Here is a 21,314-nt window from a genome sequence, read left to right on the forward strand (position 1 = left end):
GCCACTAAATAGGCAGCTTTGAACCCCACCAGTCAATGTTTTCCTGTTTGCATGTCTACTGTGGAGACTGAATATTGCGAGTAATTAAGGAGTCAAATTACTCATTCTCATCAGAAATGTAAACATCAAAAAGATATTTCAGGCAAATGGTAACTAAAAAGGCAAGGGCAGTTGTATTTATATTGGGCAAAATAGACATTGAAATTAGTAGACAAAGAAGGTTATATAATTAGAGGCCTGGTGCATGGAAATTCATGCACTGGGCGGGGGGGGGGGGTCCCTTAGCCTGGCCTGACCCCAGGAGCCCTTAGAGGCAGGAGGCAACCCTGAGATCAGGGGAAGGTGGTGCCCCATCACACCTCTGCTGCTGCCACTGCCGGCAGCATAAGACTCAGCTGGTCCTGGATACCTAAGCCTTGGGCGGCCAGGAAGCTGCCATCTGAGGCTTGCCTGTGCCCCAAACCAGCCCTGGACAGCTGGGTAGCCTATATCTGAGGCTTGCCTGCACCTTGGGCAGGCCATGGGTTGCTAGGGGGCTGAGAGGTCTGGGGCACTCTGGAGGCAGGTGCATGGAGTGGCCTGACCTGCCTGGGGACAGGCCTGGCCATGCCACATGACTGCTGCCCCAGCAGGGCTCAGGGGACTGGGTACCACCATCTTGTGGTGGTGGGTGATGCCATCTTTAAGGGTGTGGTAGTCAATTAGCATATTCCCTCCTTATTGGCTGTGGGCACCACCATCTTTGTGATAGTGTGATGGTCAATTAGAATATTCACTCTTTATTAGATAGGATGTTAAAGGAATCAATATGATATAACAATTGCAATATTTATGTGCCCAACATTGGAGCACCTAAATATATAAAATAAACACTAACAGAGCTAAAATGAGAAATAAAAGTATTACAATAATAACTGGGGACTTTAAGACCCCATCTCAATAATAGATAAATTATCCAGTCAGATAATTAATAAGGAAACAGTGTATCTGAACAACACGATAGGCCAAATGAACCTAACAGACTTATACAGAACATTCTATTTAACAGAAGAGAATATATTATACATTCTTCTCAAGTGCACATGGAACATTTCTAAATGTATCTTGAGACAAATGAAAATGGAAACACAATATACCAAAACTTATAGGATTCAGGAAAAGCAGTTTTAAGAGGGAAGTTAATAGCAAAATATGTTACATTAAGAAACAAGAGAGATCTCAAATAAACAACCTAATAATAGGCCTTAAGGATCTAGAAAAAGAAGAAACTGGGCCAAATGCTAGCAGAAGGAAGGAAATAATAAAGGTTACAGTGGAAATGAATAGAGAACAGAAAAATAATAGGTAAGATTAACAAAATATAGAGTTGGTTCTTTGAAAAGATAAACAAAATTGACAAACTTTTAGCTAGACTAACAAGGAATAAAAGAGAGAGGACACAAATCAACAAAACTACAAATGGAAAAAGAGACATTACAATTGATACCATAGAAATACAAAGGATCATAAGAGGCTACTATGGACAAGTGTATGCCAAAAAACAGGGCAACCTAGAAGAAATTTAAAAACCTGAGAAACATTTAACTTATCAAGACTGAATCAGACCGAAGCCGGTTTGGCTCAGTGGATAGAGCATCGGCCTTTGGACTGAAGGGTCCCAGGTTCGATTCCCAGTCAAGGGCATGTACCTTGGTTGCTGGCACATCCTTAGTGGGGGGAGGGTGTGTGCAGGAGGCAGCTGATTGATGACTCTCTCTCATCAATGTTTCTAACTATGTCTCTCCCTTCCTCTCTGTGGAAAATCAGTAAAATATATATATATATTTTTAAAAAAGACTGAATCAGGAAGAAATAGAAAATCTTAACAAACCAATTACTACTAAGAATATTGAATTAGTAATAAAAAATATCTCAACAAAGAATAACCCTGGACCACATTGCTTCAGTGGTTAATTTTACCTAACATTTAAAGGAGAATTAATGCCAATCCTTTTAAAATTCTTCCAAAAAATTAAAGAGGAGAAAGCACTCCCAAACTCATTATATGAGGCCTAATAACAAAGCCAGAAAAGGACACTACAAGAAAAAAAAATCAATAAGCCAATATCTCTGCTAAATGAGGATGGCAAAAACTCTCAATAAAATACTAGCAAATAAAATTCAGCAGCACATTAAAAGGATCACTCACCATGATCAAGTGGTATTTAGCCCTGGGATTCAAGGATGGCTCACCATATACAAATCAATAAATGTGAAACATCAAATTTAATAGAATGAAAAAAAAGTCATATGATCATCTCAATGGATGCAGAAGGGAGGAGGGTAAAGGATACTATATAAAAGAAGGTGAGAGGATTAGCCAAAGAACATATATGCATAGCCCTCAGACACAGAGAACATTGTGGTGAAGGCTGGGGGCATGGGCGGGCTGGATGTAGAAAAGAGGGGGGGGATAGGTGACATATGTAAAAGTGTCAACAATAAAAAATATAATATCAAAGAACTTTTCTAAGTAGGTGTTGCAAGTAAGGCTGCATTCTCTTTCCTCACCAACTTTGGAATATGTCAAAATGCTTCTCAAAAGAGTTTTTGTTTCTAGTAAAATACCAGCAGCCTTGATACTCATTGGATTGTCATCAACAGGTGCCCAGTAATGTTTATTTTTTCCCCTCTCCTGTTTACTGCCCATTTACTTTCCAATGAAAATGAAAAACTTCCTCTGCCTTTAATAACAAAAGTCCTGTTCCCCTTGCCTTTGTCTCTGTGTTAGAAAACACCAGATGTGTATGAGGCAGTGGGAGGTCCAATTCAGGCTGGCTGGTCAGTGAAAAGCAGTGACAAGGAGTCTGCAAACCCAGCTTCCCACAAATCCTGGACATGGCCTTTGTTTTCTAAACTACAAAGCTAAGTTATTTTCTTACCAAATACCACAGCAGTGATTTCCAATTAGAGCTAGAACATAGGACATTCAAAGCCAACTTTTGTGTGTATATGTTAGGGATCATAGTGGCAGAGCTGTCATAACTTTGTAATTATAGTAACTGTGCTCATTGCCCAATTGAAAATGAAAGGACACATATTACATGTGAATTAGAAGTAATGTTGGAACATTTTTCATAGCCTTAAAAATGCAGTCTTTACTATTAGAATAATTGCTATTGCTTTTACTTTGTTATATTTTTTGGGTTAGATTCAGCTCATTCAGTTGCATATTACTTGTGTTTTTCCAGCACTATATGGTTTTCAAAGTGCATTATTATACATTTTTATGTAATTCTCATCAGCTTAGAAAATGTTTGACACCTGTTACATATGAGAAAAATGAGCCTGGGGTGAATAAAAAGCTCCTGTTTAGTATTGGTGCTGATATTTGAAATTCACAGCTCCTCATCTAAACTAATTATATCTGCAACAACCCTATTTCCAAATAAGGTGACATTTTCAAGTACTGTAGTTTAGGACTTCTACATGTGAATTTATTTTAGTCCTCACCCAAGGACATATTTATTGATTTTATCGAGAGAGGAAGGCAGCGACAGAGAGACACATTGATGTGAAAGGGAACCATCCATTGGTTGCCTCCCATATGCACTCCATCTGGGGATAGAATCCGCAACCTAGGCACATGCCCGGATCAGGAATCGAACCTGAAACCTTTCGGTGTACAGAATGACACTCCAACCAACTGAGCCACAGGGCCAGGACTCCATGTGAATTTTTTTGGGGGGGAGGACACAATTCAACCCATTACACATAGTATCTATCTCATTTAGATACTGTAAAGATTGAATAAAACAATGTCTGAAAAATCCTTATGGGGATGTAAAGAGTACATGTGAATTAGATGTAATTCACATTAGATGTGACGGTTTATTAGATGTAACAGTTCGGAATGGTTCGCTCTTATTACTTTTATTGAGAGTTTGCATTTCCTTGATTGAAAATTGCAGACAATACCAAAATGTTAACCATTTTTGAGAAAACTAAGCTGGTTGGCATCTCTTTCCTCAACTTTATATTGTCCATCCTTCCTGCTGCTCTGAGTCAGTGAGACTAGGAAGGGATTGCTGAGGATTGTTCTATCTAGGGCATTTCAATAGGAATCACTATATCTGAGAGGCTTCACTCTTTCCGTTTATTATTTCTTTGAAAGGGATAGATTTGACATGGCCATTTGAGAGGAAACCCACTTCAGACTTGGCAAGTTGGTTTCTATTTGGCTCTTGCGGTAATATGAATAATGTTGAGTGAATTAATCAACCAGTAAATGTCCTTCCAGGAAACCATAAGACTGAAAGGTAACTAAAACTAATTTTATTTGAATAAGTTGATGCATGGCCACAATTATCCCTTCCCAGGCAAATAAGAATCAATTTTATGTTTTAAAAAGTGGAGAGGATATTTTTGTAACCTCTCTCATTGTCAGCAAATATTGATTTAGTCTAAATCCCTCAAGCTCTACTCTAAACCCATTTTTTGGTTTTTTTTTGGTCCCAGTCCATAAACAGAATAACTGGTCATGGTAAATTCTATAATAAAATCCTCCAGGTACGTTAGTTGCTTCTTCTGCATTTGGACTCACCTCTCTTTAACGCTGCTGACTATCCGCTCCATCATAATTTATATGTATATATGGGTATACCTTTCGAGGCCTGAAATTTTCTCATTTTTATATACTTTTCCCTTCTGCCCATAGGCAGTCTCCATTTGGACATTCCACTAATATGTTCATTTAAACCTTGAACTTGAATAACCCTGTTAGTTCCCAAATCCTGTGTGGTTCTCTTTTCCCAGATTCATCACACTGAAGTGGCGGCTTGTTCTTTTATATTTTGTCCTTAAATTGATCTCCCGGTACTGCAGATTCTTCCATTTTTTCCCTTCTTCCATTTCTTTACCATTTCTGTCATCAGTGTTGAAGTTCAGAGTTGTTTCTGCGCTCAGGCAATAGTTCCTGGCTACGTCCACATTTCAATCTTCCTACTCTTATCAGTGAAAGTGAGGGATCCCCTTCCCCACTGGGTGCTGGGGGTCGTTACAACATCTCGCGAGAAAAAATGGTTGAGACTTGCACAGGAGGATGAGTTATTTTTATTTGTGTAGAATTACATGCTTTAGTTTCCAAGGTCCCATTTTCCTTAATCCAATCCTGGATGGTGTGCAGTTAGAGATTCAGTAAAGCTTAAAGCAAAGCCAGCATTCAAAGTTTCTGTTCCATGCTAGAATTGGGTCCAGTGCAGTATCAAGCTAGTTGCAGTCCGTAAGTCCACTGTGTGGGGTTCACATGGCTGTGAGCTATGTGGAGTGAATGTAGGAGCATGAGAGTTCCACAAGCTAGGAGTCAAGCATAAGAGCGCAAGAGGGCAAGAGAATGAATTCCTTTGTATAGGTCAGTGGTCGGCAAACTCATTAGTCAACAGAGCCGAATATCAACAGTACAAGATTGAAATTTCTTTGGAGAGCCACATTTTTTTTAAACTTAAACTTCTTCTCATGCCACTTCTTCAAAATAGTCTTGCCCAGGCTGTGGTATTTTGTGGGAGAACCACACTCAAAGGACCAAAGAGCCGCATGTGGCTCGCAATCCAAAGTTTGTTGACCACGGGTATAGAAGATTAGATATTTTAACTCTTTCTGCACCCCTAGTAGCCACACCCACTCTGGTCAATGACGAGTTCCCAGGTGTGACTGACAGACAGGTACCTTCCCTATGTCACCCAAACTTTACTGGGCATGCTTCTATTCTGTCTTTATCCAGGCCCTTCCCCCAGAGAGACAGGTGGCTTCCTGGCAAAGCTGCACAAATGGCATGCCCATAATATTTGGCCTCCCCTTTTTTCCTTCCCAGTTATTAATAACGAGGTTAAATCACAACGGTGCCATTACTACTGTATATTTCCCAGGCATTTTCTTCCAGAATCCTGGCTCTTATTATGATGAACCTGCTATGATTTTGAATTGTCATGTGCAAAGAAGCTTCTAAGGGCAAGATTGCCTGACCTCTCCACACCAACAAAACACACGAACTCAATCATTGAGTTTCATAAGTATGCAAATCTTTATTCATCATCTCAAATGTTTCAGGCTCGGTGCTAAGTGCTGGGAAGGAAGTTAATGATGAAGTGCTGTCCTAGTTTCCTTATATATGTTACTCATTTGTTTTTCCAATAGAGCATATGCAAATGCCATTGCCCATCCTAGAAATGACCTTCCTCCTCTCTGAGAGATTGTATCACTCATCCCTAAAATTCATTTCCTTCTTGAAGTTTTCTTGAACTAATTACATGGCTTAGATGACTCCCAGCCACAGCTGGTCCCAATTCTGAAAGCATCTGTATAGCTGCCCTTAGTAATATGTGTGCTACAATACACATGGTTTCATTTATTTGTTTGGTCTCCGTAATTACAAGCCCAACTGTTAGAATAGAAAAGTTGCCTAATAAGTCCTATTAATAATGTGCCCCTTACCTTTTATGAGACTGAATTATAGAACTGTATCTGTCAGGTCTAGTCAGGAAACAGAAACATCAGCTGTTTTCAAAGGGAGTATTTAATAAACAAGTTGTTAATCAGGTAGTAGAGAGCAATAAAGGCAAAGGAGGATGCTGAGCTATTGCAAGGTTTCGACTGCAGGAAGTTACTCCTACCCTTAGGCCTGGGGAACACAGGGAAGAGGTTGGAATCGTTTACATTTAGTAACTCACAGGAAGGGCAAGTGATATCTCCGAGGGAGCTGGTATCACTACCAGGGGGAAGAAACCTTAGCTGGAGTAAATGCTCACAGAAACAGTGAGCAACTGGGGTGAGCAAGTCCCTTCTCCCTCCTCCATCTCCACAGGCTCCCTCAAATCCCCCTTATTGGCAGTCTAACTGGGAGCAGCTGGCCAAGCAGAAATATAGTTGGCAAAGTCCCTGCCTCTGCCTTAAAAAAAAAGGTGGGTGGTTTTAGAGCTGAGAGAGAAAAGCATTATATAATAACTAAGCCAGCCACTTGGGAAAATTATCTGACCATGGAAATCTAAACTTTCCAGACACTTAAACTGAATCCCACCCCTTACTCGTGACCTTAGAGCTTTTTCTGTGCATTTTACTTACCCCCATGGTCGGCAAACTGTGGCTCTCGAGCCACATGCGGCTCTTTGGCCCCTTGAGTGTGGCTCTTCCACAAAATACCATGGCCTGGGCAAGTCTACTTTGAAGAAGTGGTGTTAGAAGAAGTTTAAGTTTAAAAAATTTGGCTCTCAAAAGAAATTTCAATTGTACTGTTGATATTTGGCTCTGTTGACTAATGAGTTTGCCGACCACTGTTAACTACTCTAAAGAAATCCATCATGTTTGTTTTTAAGAGAATAAGAGCAATGTGCAAAATCGGCACCCAGTAGGGATCTTAAACAATTTGTTAAAGGAGTTTTCATGCACTCTTGGGAGCGGAATCAGTGGGGTATCCTGCGAAGCTTAACCTTATCCGGTACAACTGCACAGATAACCACGTTCTGGATGAGTTTATGAGAGAGGGCTGGTCTCACCTTGCTCCAATGAGCCAGTGGCCAGACATCTTAAGCCAGGCAACGAAGCAAAAATGTGTGCTTTTCTGCTGAGGCAAAAGTGGCTGTTGGAGAATTTCACTGAGACTTAATTTGTTGCCTTTTTATCTTTATGCTGTGTGTTGAGGAAAGGTAATGATTGTTTATTTTTTGTAATTTCTTCCATTTTTTTGTTATGCTCTGCTCAGAAGACTGCAGCTTTCAATTACTTAGCTAAGAGGTTTTCAGATTACTTTAAAAAATATGTTTTTATTGTTTTCAGAGAGGAAGGGAGACGGAGAGAGAGATAGAAACATCAATGATTTGAATCACTGATCAGCCTTCTGCATGCTCCCCTACTGGGGATCAAACCTGCAACCTGGCCATGTGCCCTTGAACAGAATCTGCTTCAGTCCGCAGTCCAATGCTGTATCTACAGAGCCACACCAACCAGGCCAGATTAATTTTTAAAAGACTTTCTTCTTACTACAAAAAAGATACATGTTCATTGTAAATAATTTATAAAACAAAGTAAAAGCAAAAAGAAAAGAAAAATCACCTGTAATTCTGCTTCCCAGAGATAACTACTGTTAATATGTGAACATTGTTATATATAATTTCATATGTGTATATAGATGTATACATTTTAAAATGTAAACTTTAAATATGTTTATGTATATATTAAATACTTAAAGCATGTTTAATTATATATGCTATATACTTAAAAGTAGTATATAGTATATATTATAAAAATAATTCTTTGATGCTTCTTTTGTAATATTTTTCCATTTAACAATGTTTACTTCTGTACTAAAATTTCTAAATTGTTCTCTGCAGTAAGTGTTATTCCTGTTATGTTCTCTAGGTTACATTCTGCTAGCTGTATAATGAAAATAATCACATACAATAGTCATGCGTACACCTTAGTTTCTTATATAAATTAGTTCCAATAATTTTCTGCATATCCCAGCCATGATCTGGTATACCAAAAAAGCAATAAATATGTAGGTGAATAAGTATTTTTAAAAGTACCAAAGTGTCACAACTTAAATTGATCCTAAATCTTCTCCTATTGGTCAAAATTCTATCTTCTCATCTTCATTAAGATCTATTTAGGGGTGCACTGGGCCTAAGCAAAGAGTGAGTCAACAGGTAAGTTACAGTTTTGGCAACTTATTTTCATGATAATATGCGTGACTTCATATTGTAGTTCATGGTAGTTCTTTATATAGAGAATTTTGCTCCTAGTATCCCTTTAACAATTTAGATCAAGAGGCAGGTCCAAGATGGCAGCATAGAAGGACACAGAGCTTGCCCCTCCCAAGAACACATAAAATATACATCTATATTTAGAGCAATTCCTCCCAAGAGACTACTGAGGGTCTATTGAATAGCTTCTGCACAACAAACATAGAGAAACAGCATATGAAAGGTTTGGGAACCATGAGAGCTCTCCAGGAACTGAGAGAATGCTCCAGGATGTAAGGAACCAGGGGGCACCATCCTATTTATATAATAAAAGCCTAATATGCTAAGTGTCTGGTCGTCCATTCAACCAATCAAAGCATAATATGCTAATGATATGCTAAGATCTCTCAACTGCTCACTATGCCATGCACTGACCACTAGGGGGAAGACACTCCAACTGGTAGGTTAGCTTGCTGCTGGGGTCCAGCTGATTGGGACTGAGAGAGACAGGCTGGACATATCCTGGAGCCCAGCTGGCCAATCTCCCGTATCCCTCCCCAGTTCTGACTGTGCACCAGTGGGGTCTCTCAGCCTTACCTGCACTCTCTCACAATGTGGGACCCCTCAGGGGATGTCAGAAAGCCAGTTTTGGCCCGATCCTGCAGGCCAGGCCAAGGGACTCTAGTGGTGCACAAATTCGTGCACTGGGCCTCTAATAAATAATAAGTGTTGATGAGGATATGGAGAAAACAGAACCCTTCTGAACTGTTGGTGGACCACAAATTTGGGCAGCCACTATGGAAAACATTGAATTTCTCAAAAAACAAAATATAGAACTACCATACAACTCAGAAATTCTCCTGCTGGGTATTTTTCCAAAGAAAATGAAAAAAGTAATTAGAAAAGATACATGTGGTCATATGTTCATTGCATCATTATTTACAATAGTCACAATATGAAAGCAATCTAGGTGTATATCAATAGATAAAAAACACATACAATGGAATATTACACATTAATAAAAAAGAATGAAATTCTACAACTTCTGACTATATATATATATATATATACATATATATATGTTCATTGCATCATTATTTACAATAGTCAAAATATGAAAGCAATCTAGGTGTATATCAATAGATAAAAAACACATACAATGGAATATTACACATTAATAAAAAAGAATGAAATTCTACAACTTCTGACTATATCTATATATATATATCTATATATCTATATATCTATATCTATATATATATATATATATATATATATATATATATATATATATATCAGTGGTTCTCAACCTTTCTAATGGTTGAGAACTATTAATACTAGCAGGGTTGCCTAAGACCATTGGAAAACACAGATATTTACATTATGATTCATAACAGTAGCAAAATTACAGTTATGAAGTAGCAATGAAAATAATTTTATGGTTGGGCGTCACTACAACAAGAGGAACTGTATTAAAGGGTTGTGGCATTAGAAAGGTTAAGAACCACTGACCTAGAGGATATTATGCTAATTGCAATGTCAAACAAAGAAATACAAATATCACATGATTTCATTTATATGTGGAATTAAAAAAAAATGAACAAACAGAACAAAAACAGACCAGACTCACAGAAACAAAGAACAAACTGATAGCTGCTAGAAGGACCAGTGTAAAAAGTACAGGGGAATATAGTCAATAATAGTGTGGTAACTACATATGGTGATAGATGGTTATTAGACTTAGTGTGGTGTTCATGTCATAAGGTAAATAAATGTTGAATCACAATGTTATACACCTGAAACATATAATATTGTATGCTTAATTAAAAAAACACTAAAATTAATTATTACATAGAGGAAAAGGAAACATATCAAAATAATACAAATGACACTTTATTTAATCCAATATATGTAAACATTATTTCAATATATAATCAAAATGAAAAATATATTATTGAGATATTTTGTCATTCTTTCACGTTGAATCTTTGAAAATTGGCATGTTTTATACTTACAGTATATTTCAATTTCTCTGCTAAATTTTCATTGGGAATACTTGATCTGAATGTAGACTTTATACAATTTACAGTTGGAAAAGTATATTCACATCCCTAAATCGTTCCAAACTTACTTAAAAGTTTTCTAGCAATTGTAATCAAGCAAGTACCAACAAATCATCTGCCTTAATATTTGCATCCACACTGACAAAAGAGGTTTATTGATTTGACTTTGAATAAAAAGTATGTCAGTTTCAAAACTTCATTTGTCCAAGTTAAGTAAATTCACTGAATCTTGTGTCAACTCAACATGATTAATAAGTTCAAAGGGATATTATATAAATTAAAAAACTCTTAATTTATAAAAATAAAATAAAATACTTCAAATTTTTCTGTAGTTTTTTGTAGCCAACTTACACAGTGCTGTGAATTACAATTCAATCCTCTTCATGTTTCACGTTAGAAAAGTGAAAAAAATAATTTTTAGTAATTTCTATTATGAAAAGTTTTAATTTCAATATAATTTCTCATATCTTACAAATAAGCTTTTCCTTTCCTTAGAGTTTCGAAATGAGCTCATTCTTCAACATCATTAGCCATCAGAGAAATGCAAATCAAAACCACAATGAAATACCACTCCACACACTACTAGAATAGTTATAATTTAAAAAAATACAGTGCTGTCAAATATGTAGAGAAATTGGACACCTCATATACTGCTGATGAATATTTAAAATGGTGCAGCTCCTTTCCAAAAGAGTTTTTCAGTTCCACACAAACTTAAACATAAAGTTACCATATGACTCAGCAATTCCACTTTCAGGTATATATGCAAGAGAAATGAAAGTGTATATGTACACAAAAACTTGTCCATAGAGACATTCATAAGACCCAAAAAGTGGAAACAATACAAATGTCATCATTAACTGATAAATTTATAAATGAAATGTATATTTATATAATTAAACTAGAGGCCCGGTGCATGAAATTCATGCACAGGAAGAGGGGGGGCCCTCAGCCCAGCCTGTACCCTCTCCAATTTGGAACCCCTCAGAGGATATCTGACTGCTGGTTTAGGCCTGATTCCGGCAGTTGGACATCCCTCTCACAATCTGGGACTGCTGGCTCCTAACTGCTCACCTGCCTGCCTGCAGGATCGCCCCTAATGGCTTCTGCCTGCCTGCCTGATCGCCTCTAACTGCCATCCCTACCAGTATGGTTGCTCCTAACCCCCCCCCCCCCCCACCTGCTGGCCTGATCACCCCTAACCACCTCTGCCTGCCAGCCTGATTGCCCTTAACTGTCTCCCTATCTTCCCCCCTGCTAACCTGGTCACCCCAACTGCCCGTCACTACCGGCCTGGTCACTCCTCACTACCCCCCTGCAAGCCTGGTTGCCCCCAACTGGTCCCCCTGCTGACCTGGTCACCCCTCACTCCCCCCCCCCCCCCCCCGCTGGCCTGGTTGCTCCACACAGCATGCTGTTTGGTTGCTGCATGAGGGTGTCCCAACCAATTTGCATATTACCCTTTTACTAGTATAGATATTATTCAGTAATAGAAAGAAATGAAATACTGACACATGTTACAACATGGATGAACCTTGAAAATATAATTGAAGGAAGCCTGTCACAAAAGACCATATATTGTATGGTTCCATTTATTTGATATGTCCAGAACAGACAAATCCATAGAGGCAGAAAGTAAGTTGGTAACTGCCAGGGACAGGGGAAAGTTGGGGCAAATTGGGAATGACTACTAATGGATATGGGACTTCTTTTAGGGTGATGGAAATTTTCTAAAATTAGGTTGTTGTAATGAATATACAACACTGTGAATATATGAAAAAAATCACTCACTTTTTCCTTTTATTTTTTTGTCTTCATTTTTTGTCACTTGTTCCTTTTAAATGGGTGAATGTTGTGGTATGTGAATTACATCTCAATAAAGGTAATATAAAAAGTTTATTCATCTGCAGTGCGATATCAGTTGAAAATGTAAAAACCACTGCCATTTTTGCTTTTAGTTATTGAGTATTTGGCAAGTATTCCTTTAGCTTTAAAAAAATCTTGAATTTGATTTAAAAGTACTGTACAATAAATCTTTGCAAAGCTCTTCTATAACTCAGCCAATAAGCATTGGCAAAGAACATATGATCATTGTCTTTTATTTCTGTCAACAGTTCTATAAACTGGCAATGATTCATAGCATTTGCATGTGTACTGAACAATTTTAATAACTGTATCCATGACACTTTTCTTATGTTTGCTTCAGAAAATTGAGCACAAATATTTTTAATATGTATTATATGGTGGAACAAAGCAATAAGAAAAACATCCGTCTTTTGTTTAAAAATTCAATAAATCCGTATTTTCTAAACTAACACAGCTGGAGCATCATCTGTTATGATACAATTTTTTTTTCATATGTAGCTAAAATTCTTCTTTGACAGATGTAAAAGATTTAAAAATATCTACACGTTGAATTTGATTTTCAGGCTACTAATTGATATCATTTCTTCATACATTTGTAAATCCTTTGAGACAAAATGTACCCAAAGTATTATTGGGTAGTGTCACTTATATTGAAGGACTCATGTAAAATTACAGGAAGGTACATGCAATTTTTTAAACTTTGCATCAATTGATCTTTAAAATTGCTAAAAAGGGCTTGCATTCCACAGGTAATTATTTGGTGGCATAATTGACAAACTTTCTCTTTCTGTAAAACATAATTTTTAATGTTTTCCTCATAATTTTCTAACAATTCCTACAACTGACATAATAAATATTTTACTGTTTATCTAAAAATGATTTCCTTTTTGTGTAAGAATCCAAACCATTATATAGCTGTCCAGAGTTATAAAATATTTTTGTTGGACATTTCATTCTGACTTCAAGTGACCCATTTAAATGGCTCTTCTTTTTGGCAGTTAATACAAAACTTCTCATCAAATTTCTTATGCATTTGCTGAAAATGCCTCTAAATATTTTCTACTTTATTTCCTTCTAAAGCCTTTTGTTTTGTTCTATTGCACCAAATTGCAATTGCTATTTATTGCGAAATTTATGGCATACCTTCTTCCAACTTGTTTCTTTTCTGTTCTGGCCATAGTACTAGTTTCTGCATCTCCTCTCAATTCTTTTTCAGTTGTCTGCCTTCACTTGAAATAAAAAAATTTTCCATACTTTTTTTTTTTTAAACTGGGAAAGTAACTTGATTGTAATTAAAATACGTATTTCAATTTCATTGCCAATTGTTATTTACATAGGTATTACTGTAACTCGTGTTGTCCACATAAAATATTCAAATAAGCATCACAATGATACATTGGTTCATTCAAAGTATACCAGTTCACTGACACTGACTAGATCAGTGATATGTTAATGTGTAATACTAGAAATGGGGCACATGCCTACCATGTGCACTACAACACAAATGAAAATAGCTTATATGATGCAATGTTAAAATAAAATGTATTCCTTTCTTATTCTACTTTATTACTGGCATTATTGTTCATCTTTACATGGGAAATGCTTGATTTGTCCTTTAGCCCCCAATCTCTGTATGACTTCATGTAGAATATTTTTTTCTGCCTTTTTCCCACTAGGATGCACCCATCAAATTGCTTAAATATTACATAAGTAGCAAGGGTCCCAGCTTGATTCTTAGAACATTACAAGTATGTCTGATCATGACTTCCCAACTGTGGAGAGGCCCTTTGGGAGCCAGAACACCCTAATGGGAGAAAGAAGCAGGTCTAATAAGGGTAGTTTAATCTATTTATATAAAAGCCTAATATGCTAAGTGTCCAACAGATCAGTTGACCATTGGGTTGATAGCTCAACCAGTTGCTATGATTCACACTGTCCACCAGATGGCAGATGCTCTGACCACTAGGTTAGCTTGCTGCTGGGGTCCAGCCTATCAAGACTGGACGAGATGAGCCAGATATGCCCTGGAGCTCCCCGTGGTCTCTCCTTAGCCAGCCAACCTCCCCTGGTCACTCCCTGACTGGCTGGGCCCATTGGCCCCAACAGGACTGGGCAAGATGTCCCAGTTATGCCCTGATCGCCAGGCAGGCTGAGGGACCCCCACCTATGCACGAATTTGTGCACCAGGCCTCTGGTAAGTAATAACTCAGATATTTCAAGGATATGAGGATTTTGAGTATAGTATGGTGTTTAACATTCAGATTTGTCCCTTGAACTAGTATAGGCCCATAGGAAAAGATTTCTTATTAATTAAAAAATAGAACCCAATATCGTATAGATGTTGGAGAACCCAGGATCCCACCCAACAGAATGTTACAGAAGGAATGTAATACTGAGTACCTCCCATGAGAATTCCATTGCATTGGGACAGGACACAATTGTCCTTGGTCAGAGTGAATAACTTCATAAGTATATGTAGATACCCCATGGGGACTTCCAGAGATCTTTAAGACATACATTAAAGAAGTCTGAGGTTTTCAATGAGTATGTGAGAGTAAGATCCAGTGGAATCTTTTACCACTGTTATTGTGGCTCCCCTTGAACACAGGTTTTACTCTTTAATAACAGATTATCAATGTATGTGTCTGATCAGACCCAGAAAAACCTAAGCTCCAAGGATTTATGTATATTTTCCCTACTTAAAAATAGGGATCCTTGTTTTCTTTTATACTGTAATTTCTAAAAATTAATATTGGCATTCTTGGTGTCAATTATTTTTGGGAACATAGCAGGTATAAAATAAATGTTTAATTGAATGAAAGAATAAACATATTTTAATTATTATTTAATTCAGAAAAAAGCACTATAATAGTAGACATTTCATGTTATGCAGGAAGGGTATGGCAGACCAGAGAGAGATTTTTTATTTTTCCACAAGCTAGCTTTGCCTTAATCCAGAAAGAATATTGTCTAGATCTATAAGTTTTTTCCTTATTCGTATAAAGCTTTCCCTGATTCTTAATGAAGGAAGGGAAGCTGGCCCTTGTGTATATTTTATGCATCAAGGCTTTGTTATCTATACCAAAGATGCTTTGTTTCAGACAAAAAGGACTTTATATGCATTTCATTTTTTATAAAACCCTTTTCTTTTAGTATGCAAGGGGTTTAAAAAAGACCAAAAGATATAGACATGAAAATCCTATTTTTCATTTCATAAACACCACAACAGGGAGTGGCCACAATGCCTACTCATGAATTTCTTTGAATAAAATAGTCTAAACATTTCTCCGTAATTACTTCAACTCCAGACTCCATCTCTGTGCTTTGCACTGAGGTTGAAAGAGAATCTCATTTTCAGGGATGAGTTTGATGAAAGGATTGAAAAAGGTATTTCCAAAGAAAACCAGTCTGGTTCTACCTATTTGAATCCCAGGTCTCAACAGCTGCCAGGAAGTAACAGTTGTAGCTTCCTCCTAACAATACAAATGGAGGATTTCTGCAAAACTCCTATGGCTTATGAAGCAGACACATTTTCCACTGCTTCAGTCATTGAGGGCTTCCAAATTCCCTGTGGGTGTTAAAGCTTCTGTTTCCTAATGGTGGAGAAGAGAATGCTTTGTTTTGTCAGAATTAGCTTTTGTGGGGTTTTTTAAATACTGAGCTCTGAATAGGGCTGGAAGACAAAACTTTTCACCTACTGCACATGCTCAGAGCTTTTGTATTCCCTAGGATTAACTTACTGGTTCCTTGGAATTCTTAGTTGGATTATTTCTTTCAGATTACTTTTTCTGCCAGAACATCACTTGTCCAATTAAATGTAATTAAAATTTTATCCTTCTATGTATCTCATTCATTCATTTATTCATTCATCTATTCACTACATAGTTATTAATACCTATTAAGTAAAAAGTGCTACAAGATCTTAAGATGTGTTAGATATAGTGCCTACCTTCCAGTACCTTGAAACCCAGTGGCAAAGAAAAACACATGCACAATAGGTATTCCAAAAAACAAATGAAAAATACCCACAAGGAAGTGTTATGAAAATGCCAAGGAGAGAGGAATTACTTCTAGTTAGGAAAGCAGATCTTTGTACAAAGGTGGCATTTGAAAGGAGGAGGAATTTTAGGAAATAGAATGTTATGAAACACCGTTTTTGAAAAAAAATATGTAATGATTTGGTTTGATTTGTTTGTAGATTCATTGCTATGCTGAAGCTAACTGGCACTGACAGAGAGCCCATTGTGTGTATCTTCCACAACTTTGTGTTAAGTGATGTCATGTTGGTAGCTTAAAATTAACCATGGAATATTTACACCACAGAAATAAGCAAGTGTTATAAAATTTTTTGGTTTGTTTTGTTCTTGTTATTTGTTTCTTGAAAGCTGGTCTACCAGCACACCACATTACATTGCACTATTACTTTTATTACTTCAACCGTCCTTGAATCTATGCTCTTTGCCCCAAGACTTTGACGTTCCTCCCACTAGAGGTAGAAGATACTTTACTGCCCAATTGATCTTGGGTTTGTCCAAGTAAGCTGCTTTTGACCAATGGAATATCAGCAGAGGTGATATGAGCAAATACTTGAAATGTACTTTCCTGGTTAATATTTATGCTTGAACATCCTTTCCTTTCAACACGAGAAGAATATTTTCTGGGAAACTTGCTATTTCCTGAAGAATGAGAAATACACGAGTAGAGGTGAACTGAACCAATAGAGGGGAGCTGGCAAAACATATCCAAAATTAGCAAAGCCCTCCTGATCTATAGACATGTGAACCAGCAGTAAATGCCGAGATTTTGTAGTTGTCATTTACAGAGCAATAGCTAAATGAATTGTGTTAGATTATTTTACTCCTATAACAAATTACCACAACCTTAGTGGCTTAAGAAATACAAATGTATCCTTTTATAGTTCTGGAGATTAGATGTTCAAGATAAGTCTTACAGGGCTAAAATCAAGATGTTGGCAAGACTGGTTACTTCTGAGTGCTCCAGGAAAGAATTTGTTATTTGCCTCTTCCAGTTTGTAGAGACTGTAGGCATTCCCTGATTCATGGCTGTGTCACTCCAGTGTCTGCTTTTGTTGTTGCATTGCCTTCCTTCCCCTGTCTCTGGCCTTCTGTCTCCTTTGATAAGGACACTTGTGCTTACACTAGACCCATCTGGATAATCCATGGTAATCTTCCCATCTCAATACTTAGCTTAATCATATCTGCAATGTCCAGGTTCTGGGGATTAGTAGGTAGACATCTTTGGGGCCCCATTATTCAACCTGTATTACCAATACAGTTGGAGAATAAAGTGTACATTCGGAATGGTGGTAAATATGCTGGAAAGATAACCTGGGATCAGCTGGTAGTTCTTTGAATACACACTTTGTGGCATCATTATTGTTTCCTTTAAGAGATTGATTTACTCAATGTGGCCTTAAGCAGGAAAAATTGTATTTGGGAGAAACTGGAAGCATGGAGGCAATAAAGAACATTAGTCCAGTAGAAAATTAATGAAGAGCTGAACCAAGAGTATGGTCATAGAAAAGGATGAGAAGAATGCTTATTTTACACACCGAGTTATAACCTTGTGAAAACGTTGATAACCACATCAGAAATAGGGCAATCAGGAATTGGGGCTAGGATAAGTAGGAGTTTGGAACTACATGTAGATTACATGAATTATTTTCAAAAGTTAAGTTTAAAGTGCTTGCAAGATATACATTTCCCCTTAATAAGACCATGAACTACTTCCGTTTGATGACCAATCATTAATTTTTGTTCCCTCAGTGTATAACAGAGTAATTGCCATTTTCTAGGTTTTCAGTACATATTTATTGAAGGATGGAAGTAAGGCAGGAGGAAGAGAGGAGGGAGGGAAAAAAGTTCTGAGTGCCTGCTTTCCCATTCTCCAATATGACTGAGTCAACAGAATGGATGGTTGACACACACACACATACACACACACACACACACACACACACAATCCAAGTGAAAAATGAGCAGAGGATCTGATTACAAATGTCTCCAATGAAGACATACAGATGGCCAATAGACATATGTAAAGTTGCTCATCATCACTAATCATCATAGGAATGCAAATTAAAACCATAGATATCACCTCATACCTGTCAGAATTGTTATCACCAATAAATCAACAAATGGAGATTCCTCAAAAAATTAGAGCTTCCATATGATACAGTGATCCCACTTTTGGGTTTTTACACCAAATAAAATAAAAATACTAATTAAAAAAGCTATATGCACTCCTATGTTCACAACAGTATTACTAGTAACAGTCAAGACATAAAATCTACCTACATGTCCATCAATTAAGGGATAAATATTATATATATATATATATATATATATATATATATATATATATATATATATATAATATTATTCAGCAATAGAAAAGAATGACATCTTGCTATTTATGACAACATGCATGGTCCTAGATGGTATTCTGCAAAGTGAAATAAGTCAGATAGAAATATAAATCCTATATGATTTCACTTATAATCTAAAAAACAATAAATAATATAAAAAATGGATAAACAAAACAAAATAGAAACAGACCCACAGATATAGAGAACAAGCTATGATTGCCAAAGGGGTGGGTGTTGGGATAAAAAATAGAATAAAATAAAATAAGCCAACATGATGGCATTACTGAATGGCAGGTCATCTGGGGTTGCTACATATATAGTTAAACTTCCACTGGGGCCTTAATTCTACTTGGTTAACCTGCCATTCTGCTTCTATTTCTTTGGTTTTTCTGTCTTCAACAACTCACTCACCAAAACACTCCCCTCTAAATGTACCATTTTATCTCAATTTATTTCTAATTAACATTGATGTTTTCCCTTTTCTCAAAATGTGAGGGCCCCATGGCTCCATACACTGATCCACAGTGTTGTTAATGCAATAGGATGAAGGGACCATGACAGTTTAGTATTCTAGGTGACAAGGGACAATATCAACAATGTCAAATGTCATGGATAAATGTCAACAAGAAAGGCAATTGAGCAAAGACAAAAAGATTTGGTTAGCAGCAGAAGGCCGGCCATTCACTAGTGACCTTTAAGAATGCAGTTTGAATAGAGGCAAAGGCTAAAATTGATTAATAAAGAAATGGAAGCCAAAGGGAGAGGATACTTTTCTGAGATGTTTGATGTTGAAATATAAATAAGACTGCTTAAGGTGGTAATAAACTAGTTGAAATATTTTTGTCAGGACAGTTAAAATCATGTTTCATAACAATTAGCCAATTATATAGTCTCAAAATAAAGTAATTTGCATCACCAATAAATTTTTTAAAACATAGAAATATTAGAACATTTAAAACCAAAAGTGGTTATTGTTTACTTCCTATGTGAAAGAAATCTTGAATTAAAACATTTCGATCTATTGACCTTTATAGAACTCCATGTCCGTTTTCAGCATGAAGGACTAAGGTGACACACAGACATTTATGTGAACACACATGACAAATGTAATTCACCTTCAAAGGCTTTAAAAAATTAAGTGCAAATTAATCTTGCCATTTCTTGGTTGGCTTTATACTTGAAAACAACAACAACAATGAACATCCTATTTATTATTATACTGCTTCAGGGAAAGTTGGTTCCTCTGATTTAAATTTGACTGAAGGTTAAATGAGAATGCAACCTAAGAGTGAATTTGTGAGGTTTTCATCAAATTAGCACTATTCCACCACAGAAAAAAAATCTTTCTCAGTACAACATAATTACCAAATGAAGTTCTAGTTTGCTTCATGTTAAGAGAAAAACATTGATTGAACACTGATATTAAAAGAAATTGAACACTGATATTAAAAGAGATAAACATTTACCTTCCAGAAGGCATAATATAAAAATGTCCCGTAGTGTCTATGATATCAGACTTCCCATGTAGAACCATGACTAACTATGTGTTCACCTACCAGGTATGTGGCATTCAAAATCACCTAACATATCCAGGACAAGCTTCTCACTAGGTGAGCAATGGTTTCCTCCATGGCATAAGGTCTGCCCAACCTAGCTTATGATTTAGGAATACCGTTCTGAGCCTCAGTTTGCTTCTCTGAAAGTGGATAATAGAAAATAAACCTCGAGTAGTTTTGTTGGGATGAATTGGATCAGGCATGGCTGACCAGTCCTATGGAACATAATGTTGGACCTGCTGTGGTTGTTCTACTTTATGAATTCCCACTCTCTCATGCATTTGTAAAAGCACATGGAAAGCAGCCTGTCAAAGAGTTTGAAATGCCAGCTAGTCTTGGTTTTTGTCCTTGGTGTGGCCAGATTAGGGATCTTTGGGGCAATAGATATTTGGGATAATTTTGGATGGAGTTCATTTATTATATATTGCAGTATTATTCATAGTTGTGGCCAATACATGGAAACAACTAAAGTATCCTTTGACAGATGAATGGGTAAAGAATATATGGTACAGCCGAAACTGGTTTGGCTCAGTGGATGGAGGGTTTGGTCTGCAGACTGAAGGGTCTCAGGTTCGATTCTGGTCAAGGGCATGTACCTTGGTTGCAGGCACATCCCCAGTGGGGAGTGTGCAGGAGGCAGCTGATCAATGATTCTCTCCCATTGATGTTTCTAACTCTCCATTCCTCTCTGTAAAAAAAAAATCAATAATATATATATATTTTTAAAAGA

This window comes from Pipistrellus kuhlii, unplaced genomic scaffold (genome assembly GCF_014108245.1).
Source record: "Pipistrellus kuhlii isolate mPipKuh1 unplaced genomic scaffold, mPipKuh1.p scaffold_m20_p_16, whole genome shotgun sequence".
NCBI lineage: Eukaryota > Metazoa > Chordata > Mammalia > Chiroptera > Vespertilionidae > Pipistrellus > Pipistrellus kuhlii.